The sequence below is a fragment of the Vombatus ursinus genome, unplaced genomic scaffold, assembly GCF_900497805.2.
Source record: "Vombatus ursinus unplaced genomic scaffold, bare-nosed wombat genome assembly UNPS02005236.1, whole genome shotgun sequence".
Lineage (NCBI taxonomy): Eukaryota > Metazoa > Chordata > Mammalia > Diprotodontia > Vombatidae > Vombatus > Vombatus ursinus.
This window is the reverse complement of record NW_020945014.1, coordinates 3,593,357-3,619,212: the sequence shown is the minus strand read 5'-3', so window position 1 is coordinate 3,619,212 and position 25,856 is coordinate 3,593,357. Positions and strand designations below refer to the sequence as shown.

Genomic DNA, 25,856 nt, shown 5'->3' with positions numbered 1-25,856 from the left:
ACCTACCTCCCCATTTTCCACGTGGGGAGTTAAATCACAGCTTGTTAGAAAGGCCGGGGAACCCTTTTCACAGAGGAGTCAGGTGATAGGACTCCAAACCCTTGCTTATACAGATGAGGAACATGTGGCCCAGAAAGGAGAAGGGCCTTCCTGAAGGTCACACAGCAACTCTCAGCTTTCTTTCCCTGTGACTGACATCATGTTCTTCACGTGGTAAGCACTTAAGAGATCTTTGTTGTATTATATTGTAGCTGAGGGCCTGGCACTTAAACTCAGGTTTTCTCAGTCCCAAACTGCTTTTTCTAATACTTCTCTTAAAGTTGGGGCACAGGCAAGTTCTCTCTGTGTGTGGCCAGCCCTAGCAGGGGCAGCTATCCCTGGTCATATCTCAGATTGTAGGTCCATGGGGGCCTCATCTTCCCTCCTCCCTCTTTTCCCCATGAGCCTTAAGAAGCTTGTGGCCTTTACAACTTGGCAATGGTCCCTCTACCCAAGCACAGAAGTCCCGAGGCATTAGATTCCCCAAAGGGAACTGTGGTCTCTGTCCCCTCTGTAATTAGCCCTGATTGCACAGTGGAATGTTTTTGTTTGTAAAACCCCACTAAGAAGGGCAGGAGGCTGGGAAAGGAATAGACTTTGATATTCCCTTTGGAGCCCTGTACTTGGAAGGCCTGCAGGGCTGTAGGCTTACCAGGGCAGTCAGCCTTTAGGGGAGTAGATGGGGCCAGTTGGATTCTCCCCACCATGTCCCCAGTTTTCCACTAGCAGAAGCCACCATTAGTATACTCCTCCACATCTCCCTCTCATTCTTCCGATTTATTGTTCTCTCCTCCATGCAGAATGCTTATGACTTCCCTGGATGTTGACCAAGGGACATTCACCTGGTATATGTCTCCTCCATTAGATTCTAAGTTCCTTGAGTTCAGGGACTGTCTTTTGCCTCTTTCTGTAGGTCCAACACAAAGCACCATGCTTAGCACACAGTAGGTGCTTAATAAATGTTTATTGACCCAACAGTGGGTGAGAGCCCTTTCTAACTATAAGATTTTCTGGTTTTGTGGTTTGCAGTTCTTTAGTTCCAAAGTTCTTTGTTCTAATATCCTATGAAGATTGTACTTTAAGGCTCTGTATTCTGAGGTTCTATAACTCTTTGAGATTCTTTTGTTCTAGTATTTTGTGAAGCTAAAACTTGTTCAACTGGGGCAGCTAGGTGGTACAGTGGATAGAGCTCCAGCCTTGGAGTCAGGAGGAACTGAGTTCAAATCCAACCTCAGACACTTGACACTTACTAGCTGTGTGAGCCGGGGCAAGTTACTTAACTATTGCCTCACCAAAAAGCAAAAACAAACAAACAAACAAAGAAAAAACAAACTTGCTCCGTGATTCTCCCCCTCCCCTCACTTCCTTTTCCTTTCTGAGTTTTGAGGCTCTGTGATTCACTTCCAGCGTTCCATGGAAGGGTGAGCAAGAAGCACTATAGAAACGTAAGTTGCGATGGTTATTTATTGAACGTGGATTATGTGCCTGTCCCCGTCTGTGCTGGGTTGCCCTGGGAGAGATAGAAAAGAAGATATGGGCTCTGCTCCTGTGAGGTTTATATACAGCCTACAGTGTACTAGCACAGAGTAGAGGATGTTAGCTCTAGGAGGCACCTAATAGATGTTTTGTGGCTGGAATCAAATTGGCAAAGACAGGTCACCCACCATAGTCAGTAGTTAACAGAACAATTCAGGTCACTTTATTGTTATCGTGAGATGTTTTAATACAGACACTAAATGATGAATGAATTGACTGGCTAGAAATCAGCACAGCTTGGGAAGGCGTCCCAGAGGAAGTAGGACTTGTTCTGGGCCCCAAAGGACAGGTAGAATTTGCAGAGGCAGAGAGAGAAAAGGGGGAGGGTATAACAGGCAGAACCAGAATGGTATCTCTGGAACTGTTTCAAGCCGGAACGTGAGACTCTTCAGTAGGAGATGACTTCAGCAGGAGTTCTGAAGACATTCCCTTTATCCTCTACCCTGACAGTCCTGTAATTGCAGTCCTAGGGACAGGTGCCTTACCCTCTCTGAGCCTCAGTTTCTTCATCTGTGAAATGGGATGTACTCTTAATCTTTTGGGAGGAAAGAACTACATAAATGTGAGCTTTTTGCCCAGTGATATAGAAGGAAGCAAGCAAGGGCAGGATTCATTCAGAGGAAGGCTGCAACCAGCATTCTCAGTTAGCTTTGTTTCTCAGTTTGAGGAGTTTGCTCTCATATTCTCTCACGTATCCTAGCACTAGCTTCTCATTATGCTTCCAAAGTGCTTTCATACCACTAGACTCTAACCAGTCAGCTAGTCAAGTAGCTTTTATTAAGCACCTGCTAAGTGCTGAGCACTGTGTTAAGATCTAAGGATAGAAAGAGAAACCAAAATAAGACAAAACAAAAAAAAGCAAGGAGCTCACAATCTAATTTGTGGTCCAAGAGAGCAGAGAAGCCAGCATAGGATCACAGGGGAAGAAGAAAGATCTACCTTATTTATTATTATTATTATTTTTTTTACTTCTCTATAACCTGGGGCAAGACGTCTCCTCTCTGTGATTCAGTTCTGTCACTTGATGTGGAGGAGAGAGCTCTGACCATGAAATCAGAAGATCCAGGTTTTGAATCTTGGATCAGAAGCTTTCTTAATACTGGGCAACTACTTCATTTTTCTGAGTCACAGCTTCCTCATCCATAAAAGAGGCAACATGGTGTAGGGCCCATTGCCCATGGGCCAAATCCTGCCCACTGCCTGCTTTTGTATAGTAGGTAAGCTAAAAATAGTTTTTAGATGGCAGTGTTTTGACCCTTGGGGTGTAGTTTGTATAGGGGAGAGTGCTAGCCTTGGCATCAGGAAGACCTGAGTTCAAATTTTGCTTCTGATTTAGTCTCTATGTAGCCCTGGGACAAGCTAGTTCCCTTCTCTGAGCCTCAAAGCTTCCTGCTCAGTAAAATGAGGGGTAATAATACCTCATGGGCTTGTTGTTAGGATCAAATGAGATAATATAGGTAAGACATTTTATAAGATCTAAAGCGCTGTATAACCATGAACAATCATTCTTAGGAGTAAAGACCAGGCGGTGATTTCGCTGATTCCCTGAGGAGAATTTACCAGGGAACTGTCCTGTCTCAGTGAAGGGCATTGCCTTCTCTATATCTTATAGTCGGGAACACAAAAAGGTTAGGTGACTTGCCTTGGGTCGTACAGCTAGTTTTTGCCCGATGTAAGACTTGAGAACAGGTCTTTCTGTCTCTGAGGCTAGAGCTCTATCTACCACACCAAGCTGCCTCTCATTTCCTTCTATAAAATGAGGGTAAGAATAATCAACAAGCATTTATAATACCTGCTTAATTTATCTTTCAGTTCATACCTCATAAACTCAAAAATTTCTATAAATACGATGTCTTGTTATTGTTCCAACTGTCTATACTTCGGTGCTTAATGAATTTGGATCCTTCCATCAACCACCTGAGGGAGGTAGTGCAATGATCTCTTATCTTTTTTTTTTTTTCTTGCCAGATGGAGAAACTGAGGTTTGGAGGGAGGAGGTGCTTTGCCCCAGACCACACAACTAAGATGTGGCCTAGACAGACTTATCATTAAGCATTTATTTGGTGCTTTCTACAGGCCAGGCACTAAGTGCCAAGTGCTCAGGATTTAAAGAAAGGCAAATACATTGTCTCTACCCTCAGGTTGCTTAAATTCTGATAAGGAAGACAGCATGTGGTTAAGGAGGTAAATGCAAGTTATATCCTGTGTAAATGGCAGGTAATCTCAGAGAGAAGTCAGGTGGAGTGATGTGTATATGTTGGGTTTAGGGAGCAGTTGAAAAAGATCTACAGAAGGTGGGATCTGAGTTACTCCATTTGTTCATTCATTCATTCAGATTTTTTTAATTTATTTTTATTTTTTGATCTGATTTTTGAGGGTAGACAAGGAGACTAAGAACCAGAGATAAGGAGGGAGAGTGTTCCAGGAATGAGGGACAGGTAGTGCGAAGGCTTACAGATTGGAGATGGTATGGCATGTGTGAGGACCAGTAAGGAGGCAGATTGTGAAATGTCTGGAAAGGAGTAAATTGTTTGAAGACTGGAAAGGTAGATAGGGGCCAGCTTGAAAAGAGCTTGAACAAGTAGAGAGAGATCCGGCCTTGAAGTCAGGAGGACCTGAGTTCAAATCCAACCTCAGACACATGACACTTACTAGCTGTGTGACCCTGGGCAAGTCACTTAACCCCGATTGCCTCACCAAAATGCAAAAAAAAAAAAAAGAAAAAAAGAAAAGAAAAGAGCTTGAACAGTCAAACAAGGATTTTTCAATCCTGTAGATATTAGAGAGCCACTGGGGTTTTGGCCAGGGCTCTATCCTCATCTTTAAGATACCCCATCTTAAACCTTCTTAATCATATCAGAGGGGATGTCAGAAGGATGACATGGGGGCCTCAGCCTTTTTGCTGGGCCCTGTAGCCTCATGAGGGGTAGACTGTGAAAGGTCCTGGGACTCAACTACTTCCTCCTTGCTTAGGGTTCAAGGGCTCCCCAGGACTTGGCCCTTCTGCTCACCTCTTCTGGTATAGGGGTTAAGGGGCATTTATGAAGAAACTTCACTTTCTCTGGCTCTGGCTCTGGTTGGCCATTTGGCCCACCTGCCACTGAGTGGGAAGCCAGACCTGATTACCTTTCTGGGAAAGCTATTCTTAGCGGCCTTGAGGGAACTCAGGGGCTTGTTCCTAGAATCCTTGCCCAATGCCCTGCAGGTGGCACCAAGGGCTGCATGCCCAGCTCCTTCTACTCCCTCCCTACCAAACACAATTTGAGGCATGAGCCTGAAATACTTGCAGGAGAAACTCAGATTTTCTTTGATTCTACCTTCAGGGAACAGCCCCAATCATATTCTTCAGGATGCCTTAACTGCCTCTCCTCCTCCTTCATCCCACTACCCTACATCTGCAGAGGGGCAAATTCCTCCTTGGCCTGAGGTTACCTGTATTATCTTGGGTAAGTCACTTTATTTTTCTGGGCCTCAGTTTTCTCATTTGTAAAACAAGGAGTTGAACTACATGATCTCTATGGTCCCTTCCAGCCTTAAGTCTCTGATTCCATAATCCTCGAAGAGGGAACACTAAGAGTCAGGAGTCTGGGGTCAGATTCCAAACTCTGCCATGCTGGGTGACTTTGGGGCAGTTGCTGAACCTGTCTTGGCCTTGGTTTCCCCATTTGTAAATTGAGGGGGTTTTGACCAGATGAATTCTAAGGTTCCTTCCCATTCTCATCTTCTGTGAATGCATGAGTAGTATCTCTAAGAGGACGCAGGCCCCGGGAGATGGATCCGATAGATGCCGAAATCCCGATGTTGCCTGGCTGGGGGAGGCTGTGCCGTCCCTCTGTGCCAACCCGTGGCTAATTGCAATCACTTGGTCTGTTTTTCTTTTATGCCTGTTTGTTTTTCTTGGAAAACCTCGGAAGCCAATTCTCCTACCCAAGAGTAGAGGACTGCTGTGACTCATCACTGTGGTCAGGTTATCTGCTGATGAGAGGGGGGCCTGGTTGTCTGGGAGCTGAGACTCCTAAGCCTGGTTCCCAGCTCTGCTGAGGACTTGGGACACATGGGGAGGGGGCTGAGATCAGAAGGATCGTAGGATCTAGAGGCTGAAAGGATGATAGAGTATAGAGTGCCAGAGCTGGAAAAGAAGCCTTCCTTATAAGGCAGAAGGTCAGAACTGGAAGGGATCTTAGATGATGATGGTGATGATGACAGCTGATGCTGCTCATGTCCATTATCTTGTCCAGGCTCCTAATTTTGCAGTTGAGGAAACTGAGGCCCACAGAAGCTGTGATTTGACTAAGGTACAGTGACTGGCACATCGTAAAGGTTTAATAACAAAGCTATACATGTTATCCCATTGGGTTCTCACAATAACCCTGGGAGATATGTACTACTATTATCCTCAGTTTCCACATAAGGCAACTGAGACAGACAGAAGCTGAGTGACTTCCCCAAGATCATACAACTAATAAGTGTCTGAGGCCAAATTTGAACTCAGATCTTCCAGCTGCGGGGGGTACACTCCACCCCCCAGTCCATCATTCTTACTCATTAGCTGCCTAGGTAGTTGGATTGATTGCCTAGGATTGATTGATCAATATGGTCCCACCAATAGTAAGCAAGGGACAGGTTTTGAATTTGGGTCACAGAAGGTCAGAGCTGGAAGGGGATAAGTAAGTCTAACTTCTTCATCAGAAAGACTGGAGTTTAAATCCTGCTTCGGATACTCCCTAACTGTATGACCCTGAATCAGTTATTTAACTTTTCTCAGCCTCAGTTTCCTCATCTGTAAAATGTAAAATGTAAAAAACTCTTAAAGTTTTATATATTGCATATAAATACATATTATTATATATTACATAATATTTATATATTTATGTATTTTAAATTACCATCATCAGTCACCTCAGTTCTAGCCATACTGGCCTACCTGGTGTTTGTTGAATCTAACATTCTACCTCCTTGTAAATGGCCTTTAGATGCACTGTCCCTGTTGCCTTGAACACATTCCTTCTTTACCTTTGAATCTTGGCATCCCTGGCTTTTTTTATGGCTCCACTCATGTGAGGTACTAACTTAGCTCTTTAAATGTCATGTCCCCTCCTGCCCCTCCCTCCCCAATAGAACATAAACATTTTGTCTTTGTATCCCAGTGCTTAGCTAAGTAACTGGCACATAGCAAGTGCTTGGTAAGTACACATTGAGCCATTAAACTGAATTTGACCATAAGCAAGACTTGCCACCTCTCCAAGCTTTACTTTGCTCCTGTATGCGTTTACTCATTAGTAAAATAGGGATAGTTTTTGGGCTGCCTGCGTTATAAGATGGTTGCTTAGAATGTGATATGTAAACCCTAATGTTCTCTACTTATTTCACATCCTGTGAAATTCTAGACAGAACTAGGACTGGACAGCAGGGCTCCAGGCTCCCAAGCCAGTTGATGCAGCTGTATTGATTCCAGACGGACCCGGAGGGAGGGAGATTGGTGCCTTTGACTTTGGGTTGGGTAAGGTGTGAGATTCCTCGAAAATTGCTTCCTGGTTTTGTTCCTGTGCTGCCAAGAGACCTGAATTCTCATCCTGCCCTTGTTGCTTATGTTGGGTGCTCTCAGGCCCAGTGACTTTCCCCCTCTGGCCTGACAGAGGTGATGGTGGATTATGCCCATTGAAACATTGAAATATCTCCTGACCATGTTATTGAGGGTGTGTTTCGCTGGTTGTGTAAATCCAACTTACAACTTGATTTTGAGCATTGGCTCTACTGCTTTATTAGTTGTGAGACCTTGGGGGAATAGACTTAACCTTTTCTGAATCCCAGTTTTGTTATCTCTAAAATGGAGATATTAATAGTACTACCTATCTTGCAGGGTGGTGTTGGGCCAAATATTTTATTAAACCTGAAAAAGCTATGGAAATGAAAATTCGTGTTATTTTCGCTCGTCTCATTCTTGGAGCTGAGTTGAAGTTTCTGTAAGTGTACTAAACAAACTGGCATGTACCATAATTGGGGTTTGATCATGGCTAACACTTGCCCTTGGCTTTACTCCCTAAATGTACAGCCCCTTGTTCTTGGGTTTCTACAACTTCCTAGACTTGCTACCTCTAGGTAGGCTGGCCTTGGAGTCAGGAGAGACCTGAATTCTAATACCGTGAGGGACATTTACTAGCTGTGTGACTCTGGGTTAGATACGTAACCTCTCTGAGCCTCAGTTTCCTCATCTGTAAAACAGAATGATACTACTGTAGCACCTATATTACCGGGGGAGGAGGTGTTGTGAGGCTTAAGTGAAAGAATGTGTGGAAAGGCCTTCTAAAAACTTTAAAGTACAATTTTAAGCTTTCATAAATTCAGAAGTATAAATGCTACAAACTTACCCCAAAACATCATTTCTTGAATGTGTGATTACTTAAATTTTTTATACTAGTTTCACTTTGTGGCTTTTGCATAATGAATTTAACATTTTCACTGTAACAAAATGGGACACCCTTTCATCATACATTGCATGTATGGCAAACCAGTGACTTGGTGGAAGAGGTCCTCTTCCTTGGCCAGCTCAGTCATCTGATTTATCTCCATTAGATGGTTTCTTGTGGGGTCACATCAGAACTGTCACATGTATCAAAACCTCAATGTTTGAAAGATCTTAAGGCTAGGATTCTAAATCCTTTCAGTCCCTGAGCAGCAGCAGGGAAAAGTTTTTACAAAGTTTGGAAAGTGACTAGAGAGATGTATAGCACATGACTGTGGCTCTGTTGAAGTTTAATAAGAATCATATTAATATTTTAAAATGGAAATAATTACTCTTTCAAATTTTTTTTTCTAAGTTTGCAGCACTTACACTTTTGAAGTTATGAAAGCTTTATAACTTCAATGAGATTTTTGCGACATGCTGTAGAAATGCTGATTTCTTCCCCCCAAAGCCTTCATAGGCTGCCAGGGTTGTTTTCTCCCACCTTCTCATCTCAATGGTGGGCTTGGAAGCCAGTTAACCAGACTCTTTTGCAGCAGGTGTCAGTAGGCTGTGAAGGAGAGAGGGCTTGATGGGAGTGAGAGAGGCCGAGTGTTGGAGTTGGAGGTAGGAAGAGGCTTGAATCCCACTTCCCTCAGACAATGGCTGTGTGTGGCAAATCACTTTGCCTCAGTTTCCTAATTGCTGAAATGGGGATAACAATAGTACCCACCTCTCAAAGAATTTGTGAGGATTGAGTAAGAAAATGTTATTGGCTTGTTGGTGGCTTTTCAAAAAAATCTTCCTCTTGGTTCTCAATTGTGTTGTTGAAAGCCTTGGACTCTTCCCCCACCCCCACAAAGGGGCTGAGCAAATTCAGTAACAGTAATGAGAATGATAGTTGACACTTAACCCCATAATGATGCACGCTTTGGGGGCAGGTTAAAGTTTACAAAGGGTTGTCCTCCTGACTACCTTTCAATGTTGATAGTACACAAGTATGACACAGATGAGGAAACTGAGATTCAAAGAGGGAAAGGGACTTAGCAATCAGCCCAAATTTGTTGTTTGAGTCACTCATGGATTATCTATAGCAGGGTTTCTTAATGGCAGGGTCATGAGGTTTATGGATAGATTTTGGGGTAGGGAGAACTTGCATAGAGGAAAAAACGACATCTTAATAATTACTAATCTCTAACTGTTTTTTAAGGGAAAAAAAGAAGGCTAAACCAACATGATTCCAAGAAGGGATCCATAGATATCGTAGTGTGTAAGCTTCTTCAGTGCGGGGACTCTCTTTTATCTTTCTAAGTATTCCCAGCCTTAGCACGGGCGCCATCTCCAGTTGTTCTGATTTGTATCTTGCCACTGGACCCAGATGGCTCTGGAGGTGAGAGTGAGGCTGGTGACTTTGCATAGCCCTGCCTCACTTAAATCCAATTCACTTGCAAGTCATGACATCACCTTCCTAATGTCATGGGGTCCTCTTAGAGAATGAAGGCCAAACAACAACCTATGAGTAGTAGTAGCTGCCCCATTGGGTACCCAACTGGCCAGTTCCAGTTGAGCAAAGCAGATCCTCCCTCCCTCCCTTCCTTCCTTCCTTCCCTCTTTTCCCTTTTCTCCCTCCTCTCCCTCCTCTCCGTCCTCTCTTTTTCCTTTCCCTCTGTCCACATAGGGAATCGTGCCCTTACCTGCAGGTACTCTACCCAAAGGAATATTAATTTTGATTGCTGAAACCTCACAAGATATCTTGGGGTTGTGGGCTAGATTTCTTTTTTATGGACCGTGCCTTAAACCCAAATCATTCTGGCTCTTCATTGATTGGCCAACAATAGGTCCCAGCCCAAGCCTCACTTGGTCATTGTTTGGATTCTGATGGCTCAGAGTGAGTGTAAATGGCAATTGTTTCTGTTTTGGTCAGAAACCATGAGGGTCTTCACCCCTAGATTGATTTTTTTTGACTAGGTAAAAGATAGGCTATTCTTTCCCTAGCCTTAGTCACTGAATGGGTGTTGCCTCAGAGACACCTGGGAAAGACCTTAGCTTAAAAAGGCCAAGGCCTCCCACTTCATCTGGGGCCATCTCCAATTGTCCTGATTTATATCTTGCCACTGGACCCAGATCGGGGAGAGGGTGAAGCTGGTGACTTTACACAGCCCTGCCTCACTTAAGTCCAGTCCACTTGCAATTCATGACATCTTCTTGATGTCATGGTCCTCTTTGACAACAAAGGACAAACAATAACAACAAAGCTCTAGCAGTGTCTGGCACATAGTAGATACTTTATAAATGTGTATTGACTGCAGCTAGGTGGCGTAGTGAATTGAGCACTGGGCTTGGAGTCAGAAAATCTGAATTCACATGTGGGCTCAGATGCTTACTGGTTGTGTGACATTGGGCAAGCCACTTAACCTCTCTCTGCCTGTTTCCTCAACTGTAAAATGGGTATCATAATAGCACCTACCTCTCAGGGTTATCGTGAGGATCCTATGAGAAGTTGCTTGGTGCTGTGCCTGGAACACAGTAGGTACTTAATAAATGCTTGTTTCCTTCCTTCCATGACACAAAGAAGATTAACAGCCCCTGACCTCAAGAGAAGCATCCTGGCTCAGCATGATGGGAGTCAGGAAGTCTAGGGTTTTTTTTTTCTTTTCTCTCTAGCACTTTATAGCCTCACATGGTGTCTGGGGAAGCAAATTATGCAGAGTTCTAGAGTCTTGTAGAGCTCAAAGGGAGCTTAGAGAATCTCTAGCCCAGCTCTTTCATTTCACAGACAAGGAGGGAGGCTATCTCAGAGACAGCCAGTGATCTGCCTCGGTTCACACAGCACTCAGGGGCATAGGCTTGCCTGGAATCCAGCTCTCTCTCTTGCTTAGCCAGGGCTCTTTCTGCCAGGCATGCCAGAGGTCCCAGTCGACAGCCCCCAAGGTTTGTGGACTCCCACCTGCTGCTTTCTGTAGCTTTGCTCTCAAGTCTTTTGCTGTCCTGCCCCCATAATCCTGTTGCCCATACCCCATAGGCAAGGTCTGGAGTTTGTTGCCGTGGACCGGGGGGGTGGGGTGGGGGGGTGGGGGGCACCGCCGGCGCTTCATTTACTGCTGTCTGCCCCCTCTCCTGTCTGCTTTGGCCTCCAGAGCTCCTTTGCTCTGTTTTTTCCTCCCAGCAAGCCTGCTTGCAGATGCCTGACTCTAAATATAGAAAACAGGTGTGGGTGAGCAGTGAGGGGGCCCGGTGTTTATCATCGGGGCCTTAGCCGTCTCCTGCTTTCAAAACAAGCCCATCCGAGCCACCCCATCCTAATGGGGAAGACTGGGGCCTGGCCACGTGATGCCTGTACGACTCTATAAATAGCCTCGGAAATATGTTGCTCGGGCTATTGAATATCCCCGGAGAGCCGTGGGATCCGTCCCTGCTCGGGTTCCTGCTTCCTGCAGGAAGCTTCTGGGAGGATGGGAGTTGTTTACCACCTCAGGCAATAGCAGCCCCGAAGCGTGCCCCAGCGTGGTGGGTGCTGCTCAGGACCGAAGAGGGAAACTGGCCAGGGGTGAGGAAGGCTAGCCCAGGCCACAAGCTCCCAGCAGCAGCTGGCCTTTGGAGCTGGAGAGGGATGGAGATGACTGTTGGTCCCTTACTCTCAGGATTGGGTAAGCTAGGAATGGTGAAATCCTGTGCCCAAATACCTGAGCCCTTCTGGGTTCCAAGGGAGGGTGGTCTGTGGGATGGACATTCCGAGTGGTCCTTTCCTTCTGGGAGTATGGGAGTTGGGAACTGGAATCAATCAGTGAGATAGAGAACAGATAGAAAGATCAATGGGTCTAAAATCAGAAACCCTGAGGTCATATTCTAATTCTGCTACTACCTAGCTGCTTGTCATTGGGCAGGTCATTAACTTATCTGGGCCTCAGTTTTCTTCTGTTCTTAACCTTCCAGCTCCTTGATTATGTAGTCCTGGCTAGAATGTCTGAATCCCCCCTCCCTTTCCTTCCTGGGTTTTGAGGCAGCAGCAGAATCAAATGAAAGCAACAGGGTCCTCTGGCTGAGTTCTGAGATAGGAAAGGGGTAGTGAAGGAGACACAGGGAGTAGGGGTGAGGGTGAGAGAAGCAGTCCTGATGCATCCTGGAACACCCGTGGTCATGGGGATGAAGCAGAGATCGGGGGGCTGAGCTCTGTTTTAGAGACCTCTGAAGTGAGTGGAGATTCATGAACTGAGAGTATCAGTGCTTTGCTGAATGAAGAAGAGAAAGAAAAAGAAAAAGAAAACCTAGTGGAGCTGAATAGGACTGTTAAGTCTCGTTCTTGCATGTGTGATGGATTGGGAACCTTGGATAATTCAAAAGCAGCATATAGTCCAAAAATTGTGCCCTTTTGGCTAGGAAAGCATATAAAGATCTTCTGCTGTGTAGACCTCTTTCCTTTCTGCAGCTGACTTGTCTGTCCTGTTCCTGTTACTTTTTGCACATTTTCAGAACGTGTGTGTCCCTCCTAGGTCTGTGGCAATTGAGCCACGAGGCAGGTACCCAGACTTATACTAGGATCAGGGCAACTCGACTTTAGGACTTGCTGTGTGTGTCTTAGTAGATAGAGGGCTGGGCTGCACACGGAGTCAGGAGACCTGTCTTCTCATCCTCACCTCTGACATTAGCTTCGGGACTGTAGGAAAGTTGCTTAACCTCTGCTTTCTCAATCTATAAAATAAAAATGACAATAATCACACCAAAATCCTCACAAGCTTTTTGTGAGGATCAAATGAAATGGATGGAATAAGCATTTATTAAGCACCTACTGTGTGCTAGGCACTGTGCTAAGCACTTTACAAATATCATCTCAGTTGATTCACACGATTCTGGGAGGTAACCAATTGACAGATGAGGAAACTGAGGCAAACAGAGGTTAAGTGACTTGCCCAGGAACACATAGGTAGTAAGTTTCAGAGGCTGGATTTGAACTCAGTTCTCCCTGACTCTAGACCCAGTGTTTTATCTACTAAACCACATACCTGCCTATAGACTACGTAAGATTGCAAATAACTGATGATATAACCCATGTAAAACACTTTACGAAGTTTAAAGCACTATACAAATAGCAGTTGTTATTATGATGAGACAGATAAGTAGGAACAGCTTGTGTGTAATAGGCAATTTATAAAATATTTGTTGATTTTATTTGCAATGTGGTAGAAAGTACCCTGAATCTAGAGCCGGGAGACCTGAGTTTGTATCTCAGTGCCAATACTTAACTTGGCTGTTAGGCCTAGGACAAATCACTTCATCTGTGGGACCTCAGTTTCCTTATCTCTAAAATGGGCATAATAAAACTTATACTGCCTACCTATTTGCACAAAATTGTTTGATGACAACCCTTTCTGAGTGCTTGGCACATTTGTGAGAGATGGACAAATGCTTGTCAACTGATTAAATCTTAAGTTGTTACAGAGATAGGGAGTTTTATTATTGGTGGAGTGGACTCTATGGAAGCTAGAATGGAGGCCAGCTGCTCGGGGTGACTGTGTGCTGCAGGAATGTGTGAAATGGATGGTGCTGCCTGATGCTGCATTCAGAATGGATCTTTACTCATTTATCCGCATTTTATACATTGGCAAGCTGAAGCCTGAGCTGATGTGTTGGAGAACCTAAGTTATAGCTGATTGTGCTGCACTGATAGCCACTGATTTGTGGGCAGCAGACTTTGAAGGAATGAATCTGGGATTAGTGGGTTAGATAATCTCACATCATCTTGGAGAGGGGGCAAGCCTGGCATAACAGACCTCTCAGGGGCTAGCCTGGGATAGCGTGTCTCCCAGGGATTTGTTGAATAAAATTTTCCGTGGCTAGCCATTCTCGTAAGGACTACCCTATGGTGAAAGACCTCAAAAGGGTTGGTGTGAGGGAAAATTCCTCCTACGTGTTTGCCTGTTAGCCTCACAGCATACATTGTACTTAATCAGGGAGTGACAGGGCCCAGCTATTAGAGCACCCAGTGTGGCCCCAGCATCCTAAGACCATGCTGCCTGACACCTTTGGGCTCTCGAGTGAGGCCTTTCTTGGTTGAGATCCCCTGTGCTCCATGCACGTGCTCTTCAGTCTGCCGCTCTGCCTGGTGTCCCTCGCCGGGCCTGGCTGGTGATAGTGGACCGTGGCTCATGTGGAAAAGGCCAAATGTGCTTCCTATTTTGGAAACTGAACTTCTGCCTGAGTCAGGAACTCTGCTGGCCTCCCTGCCCATCTCTACCCCGAGAGCTGGGATGTTTTACAGGGCAGGTCTCTGGGGAGATGCCCTCTGTGGTCCAGGGAGGGGTGAGTGTGTGGTTGTAATCATAATTAAAAGATTATAATGATAATTATTATAATTATGGCTCACTTTTCTAAAGCTCACTACAATCCTTAGATGTAGGTTGTATAAGTATTATTATCCCCATTTTGCCGATGAGGAAACAAGGAGGTGAGAGGCACTGGGGCCTAATGGGAAAATACCTGCTTTTGGAGTCAGGTTCTGGATTCATATGCTGCCCTTGCTGCTTACATGGTTCCAGTGATTAGTAGCATAGTGAGCTTCTATGAGGACTGAACCTCACTAGGTGTCAGTGAGAGAGACTGGATGATCTTGAGGGCTCTCTCTGATTTTTTGATGTGATCCTATCAAGCCTGGCTTCAGAGTAGCTGTTCAGGTCACACAGTTAACTGTCAGAACTGAAGGTCAAACCCATCTAACTTCAGAACCCCTACTCTAACTCCTCTGCTGTGTGTTTACATGGCTCATACACCCATGTACCTGTATTCAGCAGCTGAAGAAAGCAACTATATACAAGGCTCTGGACTAGTCACTGGGGATAATGCCTACCCCTGAGGTGTTTGCATTGTATTGGAGAGGGTACTACATGCAAAAAAAAAAAAAAAAGAATAATGAGAGAGAGAAAGAGGAAGAGGAAGAGGAAGAGGAAGAAGAAGAAGGAGGAGGAGGAGGAGGACGAGGAGGAGGAGAGAGAAGAGGGAAAAAGGAGAGATGAGAGAACTAAAGAGAGAAGAGGGAAGAGGGAGAGGAGAGGAAGAGAAGAGGAGAGATGAACAGCTGGGGACAGAGGAAAGAAATCAGGGAGGTGACACCTGCATTGAGCCTTGAACAAAGGCAAGATTTCTTCAGGGGTGAAGTTGAGGGACATGACTTGTGCAAATGTATGGTAGATAGAGTTGGAGGATCAAGGTTGGGGCATAGCTACCTGTTCAGCTTGGTGGGAAGGTAGAGTTTTCAAAGGTGAGTTAATACCAGTCCATATTCAGGAATTCCAGGAATTCAGGAATCCAATCCCATTAGGGCTAGATATGTAGATTTTAGAGTTATCTGAATAGAGATGGTGTTTGAACTCATAGGAGCTTTGGCCTTTCCACCTGTATAGAGCTGTGAGGAGACTTGATTTGGTTTCCATAACGATTTTCCCCACTACATTATATACCCTTCTTTCCATTTACATCCAGAAACAGTTATTTCCCTGGCCCTCTGGTCCTGATCCTAATTTACTGTGAGGTAGCACTACCTAGACTCTGTGGTATCAGCCCTGCATGCACTCTCGTATGTTGCACCTCATCTCACTACATCTCTTCTCACTATGTTAAATAGGACATTGGCTGTGCATTCCTGATAGGATCAAGACACTGGTCCTCAGCATGTCCTTCAAGCCCCTCTACCTGAATAAGGCCCATCTGACCTTATTTTACTTCTGACCTCATTTCCCCTTCTCCACCAGTTAGCTCCAAGTCAATCTACTCCCAGATCTTCAAATGACTTTTTATGTGGACAAAAACAAGTCAGTTCACTTCTCTGGCCTCAGTAGAGTGAAGGGATTGGCCTAAGTGCCTTCTAAGGGCTCTTCTAACCTAAGTCTTCCATGTTCTAAGGGCCCTTCCAACCTTGCCATTCCATGTTCTACGTGCCCTTCTCACTCTGACATTCTGTATTCTAAGGGCCTGTCCATCTTTAAGCTCCCATTTCTCCCTAATTAGTCTTTGGACACAGCATGCTTATCCATTCTCTGCCTTTGCTCAGCAATCACACTGTTTTAATTTAACCTTCTGGGAATGTTATTAGCATTCGTCCCAGTGCTTCAGACATAGAGGAGGCTGCAGGAGGTTGGGGGATTCAGGTGAGAAATGTCAGGCATTTCTGTGATAACTCTGGTCCACTCATGGAACCAAGAGTGGGGGTTCAAAATGGAAGACTCTCGGAGGAGGATGAGATCTCAGAGGTCATCTAGTCCTGATGAGCTGTGACCCTGGCCCCAGGTTCAGCCTCTTCAACCCACCCACGATTTTCTGTTGGTAAGAAGGTGAGCAACTGTGCCTGGTTCAGGCGCTACAACCTGCTGATGTCAAAGTCATCTCAGTTTGAGGACAGATATCCTTTGCTGATTTTAATGGATCAGAAATCAGAAGGTCAGAGCTGAAAGGGTCCTTAGGACATAAGAATACAATGTCAGAGCAAGAAGGGACCTCCTCAGAGACAATCCTAATTCATTTCCCTCATTTTGCAAGGGAGCAAACTGTGGCCCAGACAGGGGAAGTGATTTGTCTGAGGTCATACAGGGAGTTTTTGGTAGTGCTAGGACTGGCTAGAATCCAGGTCTCCTGAATTCCTAGCAGACAGCTTTTTTTTTTTTTTTTTTTTGCTTCAAGGGACTTTTGACAGTAATGGTTCACATAGAGCTGTTTAAGGATTGCAAAGACAGTATCTGATCTGGTTCTTACAAACCTGTGAGGTAGATGATGTTATCACCCCCATTTCACAGATGAGGACCCTGAGGCTCAGAGAAGATATGACTTGTGCAGAGTCACATAGCTAGGAAATATCAGAGGGAGGATTTAACCCCAGGTCTTCTGTCTGCTACTGCATGTTTTCAATCCAGACTACTGGGACAGTCAGACCTCTATGCATCCTTCTTGACCCTAACACCTGGTCTCTGGGGCTTCTTTGCTTTGGCATATCTTAAGGAGTCTTGCTTCTGTGACTACCTTCCTCATCAGTCCTTCAGTTTCCAGGGAGATTCTTCCTCTTCCCACCCCAAGGACTTTGTGTCTAACCGACATCAAGCAGAGCCTTTCAGTGAGGTCTGAAGCCATTCAGGAGCTTAGAGAAATATTAAAGTTCCTTTTCCTTTTGGAAGTTGTTGAGAGAAGGGCTAGAGGGGGCAGCTGTAGGACCATCCTGCCATGGGCTTCCATGACTTCCTACCCAGCCTAGGATTGACCTTAATTATACACAAGAGGCTTAATTTTGTAGCCTGACATTGCAGAGGAAGTAAATGGTTGGGATCAGAATCCCGAATCATAGAATTTCAATCTTCAGAGTGGGAAGGGATCTCACAGGGGACCTAATCCAACCCTACAAGCCCGAATCCCCTTTACAATCCTGCTGACGAATGGTCATTGAACTTACTGCTTGAAGACCTCCAGGAATGGGGAACTCATTCCCTCATGGGGGTAGTAACCTACTGCATTTTTTATTAGCTCTTATTGTGAGCTCTTTATGCTGAACCAAAATCTTCCTTTCTTGAACTTCCTCAGATTGCTCTTAGTTCTGCCCTCTCAGACCAAGCAGAAGGAGGCTAATTCCTCTCCCTAGACAGCTCTTCAGATAATTGAAACCAGCTCTCCTGGCATGGACCCCATCACCTAAATCTTTACTTCTCCAGGCTAAACAACTCCAGTTCCTCCTGTCAATCCCTGTATGACATGATCTCTAGTCCTCTCACCATCCTGGTCATCCTGCTTTGGACACATTTCAATTTGTCCTTCCTAAAATGTGGTACCCGGAATAGAATATGATTCCGCCAGATGCAGTGTGACTAGGGCACAGTGCTGCAGAAATGTTGGCTTCATCTTTTTGGACTCTAGCCTCCCAAATTACCTTGCAGTTAATTCCTTGGCATGAATGTGTATTTATTCTCTTTATATTAATGCTATCCATGCTTACTAAATACTTATCTCTTACATTAGAATGCAAACTCTTTTGTTTTATTCCTTGTCTTTGTATCTCCAGTGCCTATCGCAGTGCCTTGTATACAGGAAGCACTTAATAAGTGCTTGATTAATGTGACTTGATGCCATTATAGTTTTTTGGGCTACCCTGACACACTGTTGACTTAATGAGCTTGAAGTCCACCACACTCTCTGATTTTTTTTATACGGCCTAGTGACACCTTTCTTCATTTCCATCTTTGTGCAGCTGATACTGTAGACCCAAACATAGGACTTTACATTTATCTATCCCTATTACATTTCATCCTGTTGGATTCAGACCAGAATTTGTTTTTTCATTCAGACGATACTATTCCCAGTGGCCACAGCTTTCATCCTGTCCTTGTGTTAGGATCATCAGGATTACTGGCAATTTTATCACATGTGACACCTTCACCTAAGTCTTTGATTTTTTTAAAAAAGTTGCAGATTTCTTTTGGATATAAGGAAAGATTCCCTAACAATTAGATTTGTCCAGAAGTAGAAGGGGCTGCTTTAGGAGGTAGGGGGTAGGCTCCTGGAGAGCTTCAAGTGATGGCCAAATGACTCCTTGTCTGAGATGTTGTAGAGCAGATTCCTGTTTTTCTGAGTGTCCTTCCAGTTCTGAGCTTCTCTGATCCTCTAATATTGAACAGAACAGGAGGGACAAGAGCCTTAGGGCACTTCACTAAAGACCTATTGAGCCCTCAGTGTTCCATTAATACTACTCTTTAGGTCCATTTATATCAATGTTTCTAGAAACCTGCTAACTGCTGTGATTTAATCCACATCTCTATATCTTCACGATGATTTATATGCTCAGAGACTTTGTCAGCTGCCTTATGAAATCCAATTATGTTAGTTCCCATCATTCCTATTATCTATTAGTAACCCTGTCCAAAAAAAAGGAAATGAAGAATCCCTCCTTTTCTCCCTAAAATATTTGCCTTCATTGAGGTTGTGAATGGTGCTTGGCCAGTCATCCACCAACTGGCATTCTTTTGTTTGAGGTTAGGTACATTGTTGTTCTTGATCAAATTATCTGTTTATTTAAAGGCTGGCCATCTTCACTTCCTTCTTCACAAGGACCATGATTCAAATCATGGCAACCGAATAGTAGTTATTAGGAACTTGTCTTATGCTGGGCACTGTGCTGGTTGCTGGGTATACAGAGATGAAAAATTATGAAGTCTCAACTTTCAGTTCAGCAAACATATTTTAAGCACCACTTGTTTGTTTACCAGACGAGGCACAAACCAAGGTTTTGATAACATATTCTCCCTGCCCTTATGGTACTATTGTTATCCCCATTTCAGCAATTAGGAAACTGAGGCAAAGTGATTTGCCACACACTGCCATTGTCTGAGTGAAGTGGGATTCAAGCCTCTTCCTACTTCTAAGTCATTTACATAAATGAATATGGTACAAATCAATTCACAAGAATTTATTAAGCTTCAATTCTGTTTCAGGCTCTGGGGATTCAAACACAAAGACTCAGAAACAGGCATGTTAAGCCCTCCATGAGCTCATGTTTTCATAGGGCTGCGGGGTGGAGGAGAGCAACCCAAACACATATAAGCAAAAACATAATATAGACAAGGTAGATTTACCAGGTAATTCCATGGGTATAGGCAGGGGTGAAAGGAGAATGGCACTAGGAACTAGGTCTTAAAAGAGGATTTGTTAATAAAAGGATTTGTTTGGTGAAGTTTGGATTCAGTCAGAGGGCCACACTTGAGGACCTAGAGGGCCACATGAGGCCTTGAGGCTGCAGGTTCCCCACCCCTGAGAGGATCAGGAAAAGTCTCATGTTGGTAGTAGGACTTGAACTGAACTTTGAAGACAACCAGGAAACCTAAGGGCAAAAGGTGAACCAGGTAAAAACCTATGAGAAATCAAAAGAAGGAGAGGTCTCGTTCACATCTTAGGATCATAGATTTTACAGGTAGAAGGGAGCTTAGAGGCCGCCTAATCTCTCTCCCCAGTTTAGAGATGAGGAAATTTGAGGACCATTCTAGAAGATACTGTGGACACTGAGATACTGTCCTTCCAAGAACCTAAGTAGCCTTCAGAAATTGGCCTCCTTGAGAGGTAGGTACACTAAGAATCTGAACCAAGGAGGCAGCATGGTCTAATGGAAAGGATGTTTGAGTCGAAAAACCTAGATTTGAATACTAGTCCTGCTAATAGTGACTCTGTGACCCTAGAGTAAGTAGTCCCTTCTCTGAGGTTTGGTTGTCCCATCAGTCAAATAAGGGGGTTTGGCTGGATCATCTCTAAGGTTTTGATTACTATAATGTTAAGACCTGGACTATACTGAGATTCAGAGAATCAGCATCACAAAAGCAAGATGAAGCAGGCCTGTTGAGATGACGGTTTATCTGCAAGAGACCTAGGGGCCTTGGTGAACCACATTTTTAATATGAGTCAATTGAGCGACGTGGCAGCCAAGAAAACTAGTAAGAGTTTCAGCTTCCGTAAGAGTGTCTTGGCTTCATTAAATGTCCAGAATGAGAGAGGTGATATTCATATTGTATTCTGCCATGGTCAGTATCATATTCAGTTCTAGGCACCACATTTTAGGAAGGACATCGATTAATTGGAGCCTTGAAATCATGTTATAGCAAGAATGATAGAATTAAGAATGTTTAGCCTTAAGGCTAGCCATTTTTAAGTACTTGAAGGGCTACTATGTAGAAGGGGGATGGGGAGAGATCACAGATAGGATCACAGATTTAGGGCCAGAAGGGACTTCAGAAGCCTGCTTTTCATATTACAGATGAGGAAACTGAGGCCTAGTGAAGTGATTTGCCCACAGTTGCCCTGTTGATAAGTAGCAGATGGAGACTCTGGCCCAAACCCTTGGGTTCCAAAGACAACATTGTTGTTCTGCTTATACCCAGGGAGCAGCAGAGCTGGGACCAAGGGTGGGAGCTGCAGAGAAGAAGATTGAAGCCCAACTATAAGGAGGAAATTTCTGAAAGAGTGGGCTAGGTTACCTCAGGAGGTCATGGGTTCCTCCTAACTAGAGGTCTGCAGAGAAGGATAGGTACGCCCTTGTTAGAAGGGAGCCCTGTTTAGGTAGGCGGACTAGACTGTTTCAACATAATTGATTTCTCTTGTCATCTTATGTATTTTATCATATGCATTTAAAAACATTATTCTGAGAAGGGGTTTATAGGCTTCAGCAGACACCAAAGGGTTCCAGCACAACACAAAAACCAGTTTAAGAACCCCTGCCTGCTTTAGAGAAAACAAAAACTGCTTGAAGTTTCTGTTGGAGCAGGAGGAGAGAAAGACTAACCTGCTTTCTTAAAGTGCTGAGCTGAGGTGGGAAAGCTTAGGGGTAATGGATCAGGAGTTGGCAAAGCTAAGGGCATGTTTCCCCTATTTTCTTCCTCCCTCCTTCCCTCCCTCCCTTTCTTCCCCTTTCCTCTATTCCCTCCTTCCTTCTTCCCTTCCTGCCCTCCTTCCTTTCTTCCTCCATTCCTTCCTTCCTTCCCTCCTCCCTTTCTTCCTTCCCTTCTTCCTCCCATCTCTCCCTCCCTTCTTCCTTTCCTTCCCTCCCTGCTTCCTTCCTTCCCTCCCTCCTCCCTTTCTTCCTTCCCCCATTCCTCCTTCCTTCCTTCCTTCTTTCCCTCCCTCCCTTTCGTCCTTCCTCCAGGAACCAGGGCAGCAGGCCCTGACTCTGCTTTTATCTTCCCCTGAAGTCCCTTCCAGAACAAGTTGGGAGATTGAGGATTGTTTGTTTCTCAGTTGTATTTCATTCCCTCGAGAGGAACCAGAGGAGTATCTATGGAGAGAGGATTATCGTGCAGAGAGGTGGGGGAGGATTTATACCTAGCACTTCTGAGGAGACCCAGTTCTCCCGGGGAAGGGTCTGCTGGTCCCCTGGGCACTTCCAACCAAAAGCAGTCTTTTAGGGGGTGACCTGGGGTATGGCTGCTTAGGGAGTGCAGGAAGGTGCCTTCCAGGGTAACGGTCTTGGTGGGGGGGAGGGGTGATTGCCCCAGAAAGTGCTGCTGGCTGGGAAGGAGGAGGAGACAGCTAAGGGAGGGCAGGGGGAATAAACAAAGCTCTGGAGCTTAGCCCTCCTCAGGTTTCAGTTTACTTATAGGCTTAAAGGTCTATTTTGAGAGGGTCACGGGGCAGGGGAAGGTGTTCCCATCTGGAGAGGTAGCACTTGGAGGCCTTGGATTCTTACCACTTCTTCACAGCTCCCAAACATCTGTGGTTTCATGGATGTAGGTATTCACCCCAGGCCTTCATTGCCTGGGCAGCTTCCAGGGTCAGGAACATTTAACACCTAGTGGCCCCCCTTTTGGGGACAGGCCTTTTACCCTTACTTAGGCTGGTGTTCATAGTCCATGGCCAAGCCTGTACCTTTCTAGCTTGGTGATAATAATTATTCCCATCTCTGTTCTCTTTTCAGGTTTCCAAAGTGTTTTTCTTAAGTTTAGGTAGTAGAATTATGATTTCTGTTTTACAGATGAGAAAACAGGGATATTTCATATCCAGTAGAGAGTTAGGGTTTGTGTTTCTTCAGGAACCCAGGGTCACCTCTGTGCCAAGATAAGATATCTGAGGAGGGCTTGTGTTTGAAGAGCTGACATGTGGAAGAGGGATTAACAGATTCCTTTTGACCCTGAAGGCAGAACTAGGAGCCACAGGTGGAAGTTACAAAATGGCAGATTTCCTCATTGATATGAGAAAAAAACCAAAAAGCAATACTTTCCAGCAATTGAGGTGGCCAAAAGTGGGATGGCTTGCTCGGTCCCCGGGGGTCTTTCAGCAAAGGCTGAATGACCAGTAGTTGGGGATGTTGTAGAGTAGCTACAGCTAGGTGGTGGAGTATTGAATGCTAGACTTGGAGTCCAGAAGACCTGAATTCAAATCCCTCTTGAGGTATTTAGTTGTGTGACCTTGGGCAACTCCCTTAGCCTCTCTCAGCCTCAATTTCCTCATCTGTAAATTGGGGATAACAATAACTCCTTTCTCATATAGGTTGTTGTGAGGATCAAGTGAGGTAACCTATGTTAAGTGCTTTGCTAAACCCTAAAGAGCTATGTTGTTGCTGTTCAGTCATTTCACTTGTGCTTGACTCTTCATGACCCCATTTGGGGTTTTCTTGGCAAAGATTCTAGAATGGATTGCCTTCCTTTTCCAGCTCTTTTTACAGATGAGGAAACTGAGGCGAACAGCATTAAATGACTTGCCCAGGATCACACAGCTAGTAATTGTCAGAGGCTGTATTTGAACTCAGGTCTTACTGATTCCAAGCACAGTGCTCTATGTATTGACTGCCTAGCTGCCCTTAAGACTAAGTATATGTATTGTTGTTATTATTGTTACTACCGTTATGTATTGTCTATCTTCTACACTGGGTTGTTTCTCGAGGAAGAAACAACGCTGAATTTATTAACCCATTGTAAGAAGTGAGGAAGGGGCAGCTAGGTGGCTCAGTGGGTAGAGCACTGGACCAAGATTCAGGAGCACCTGAATTCATATCCGGCCTCATACCAAACACTTGACACTTACTAGCTGTGTGACCCTGGGCAAGTCACTTAACCTCAATTGCCTTAAAAAAAGTGAGGAAACTGAGACCCAGAGAAGTGACCTATGTAGAGGGCACACATTGAAGCTATAGGCTTACTTTTAGACTTTTGTACCATTTCATTTTGTACCTCTCCAACATGTAATATCATTTATTGTAGTTATATGTGTTTGTGTCTTATACCTCTACAAGATGGTCACTTCCCTGAAGGCTAGTATTTCATACTATCTGAACTGTGTATCTAGCTCCCACAGCATGAAGCAAATGGAAGTCACTCTGAAATGTCTGTCTAATGAATGAACGAGCAAATACAATTGTGTTGGTAACAATATATGAAACAATATAGAGGAATGTTTCAAAAAGGTGTCAGGTATCATACAGATGGGGGCTGGGGTCTTCATAGAATTTCTGTCATTATTATTCCTGCCCCCACTGTTCCCCAGCTTTCATGCTACCCTTTGTGGTGTATGGGATGGAAGGTACAGTGCTTGTGATGACTACGAAGGCCAATCTCTTAAGTCTTCAGATTTTCCAAAACCTTTTAGAAATTATAATATATGGAAGACTGCACCTGTACTTGTGCCTGCTGTGGGCCTAGAGGAGACAGGGTAGACCTGGAACCCTGGAACTCTGATTTCCTGGAGCCCTTAGACTGGGAAGAAAAAGCTAGACACATCCTTTAAGTTCAGTGGTATTAAGATTTCTCTAGAAAACCCCAGGACATCCTAGTCAGAGACAAATTCCAGGGCTAGGTCCAGTCTCTGAAACACAGCCTTCGCTCTGTAGTATACAGGAAGAAGAGCCCTGGACTCAGTCATTTTCATTCATATTCTCATTCTCATTCTCTCTCGGTCTCTCTGTCTCTCTGTCACACACAGACAGACAGACAGAGACACACACACACACACAAACACACACACACACACACACACACACACACACACACACACACACGAGGGAGGAGCCCCAGTCAGCTTTTGATCTGTCTGGGAGTTCTCCACCCTTATTTCCCCCTCATTTGTTTCCTTCAGCCCCACTGTGACCTGTCTTTATTCTTCCCTCACCCCACTCCTTTCTCTTTCCTTGTTCATCTTGCAGCCTTATGTCTTCTCTTCCTTTTCTTTCTCTCATACCTCAGGTAGATTTGGTAAAGGAAGAAGAGTTGGCTTCGAACTAAGACCTCCACTGAATTCTGACACTCAGCGGCTTTGAAGACTTTTGTCAACCAGTCCACTTCTCTTCTCTGAGGGTTAGCTTCATTTCACCGTAAAATGAGGGGTTCCAACTAGATGGCCTCTCTGGCCCCTTCCCCCTTGAAATCTGTGAACCCAAATGAGTATAATTAAACCTTGTACTCTCCAGAGCTGATGTGAGGGAGGGCCTCCAAGTGCAATTAAAAAGTGAGTTTTCTTTAGAGTTAGGCCCTTTGTAGGTCGTGTCTCTTCTGGCCTCTCTCTACCTTTTCTCTCTTTTCTTTTTGGTTCTTGTTCTCATCCTTTCTTTCCTCTCTCCCTTATTCTGCAGTTTTCCCTCGGTTCTCTCTCCCTTTACCCATCTCTTGCCTTTCTCCTCCTCTCCTCTTCACTTTCTCCTTCTTCTCTTCTCCTCCCCCTTCCCCTTGCCCTCCCCTCTCCTCTCCCTCTCTACGCGGCTCTCCTCTCTCTCGCTCCCCGCCGCTCCCCGCCTCTCCCCGCCCCCAGTCCCAGCTCTGCTCTGGCCCCAGCCCAGTTCCCTGCCTTCGAGGGCCCTCCCCCTTCCCTGATCCTGGCCCCGTTGGCCCCTCCCCACCGGGCCGGCCTGGGAAATGCCTAAGGGGCCCCGTGAGCTGGAGAGGTGAGTGTGTGTGTATGTGTGTGCTCGTGTGTTCGCTTGCTCGCTCGCTCGCCTGTCAGCGTCATGTGCCCAGCAGGGCAGCCCCAGACTGGTTCCCGGCGGCCGTATTAAGGTCACACACTCACCGTGCAGCCCCACACAGCCCAGCCCAGCCCGGCCCGGCGCGGTGCGCCGCGGCACAGCGCTACCCAGCCCAGCCGGGCTCAGCCCAGAGCAGCGCATCGCTGCGCAGCGCGGCGCAGAGCAGAGCGGCTCAGCACCTTGGAGGAGCTCAGCACCTCGGAGGAGCTCTCATCGCTCCCCTCTGCTCAGCCCCGCTTAGCTCAGCCCTGCTTCGCTCCCCTCCCCTGGCCGGCGCCCCGGCGGTGACTCCGAGGTGAGCCCCCTTCCCCCGCTCTCTCCCCCCAGCAGCCCTTGGACCCCGCGGGAGCACATGGGGAGGGAGCTGCGCTGGGGAGACACCGA

At 45.4% G+C, this 25,856-nt stretch overlaps 1 protein-coding gene across 4 annotated transcripts in view; it reads left to right on the top strand.

Moving 5' to 3' along the window:
• The window catches only part of PTP4A3 (protein tyrosine phosphatase type IVA, member 3), a 112,870-nt gene that overhangs the window by 56,892 nt on the left and 30,122 nt on the right, over positions 1 to 25,856 (top strand). The window contains exon 1 of one of the 4 annotated variants that reach the window (XM_027844964.1): positions 11,423 to 11,664. The exons of 1 other annotated variant lie outside the window; for it this stretch is intronic. The gene's annotated coding sequence lies outside the window, so the exon portion shown is untranslated. Of the gene's footprint in view, positions 1 to 11,422; positions 11,665 to 25,305; positions 25,392 to 25,637; positions 25,768 to 25,856 lie in introns of those variants that run through there. 2 more of the 4 variants (XM_027844970.1, XM_027844986.1) reach the window with 2 other exon arrangements.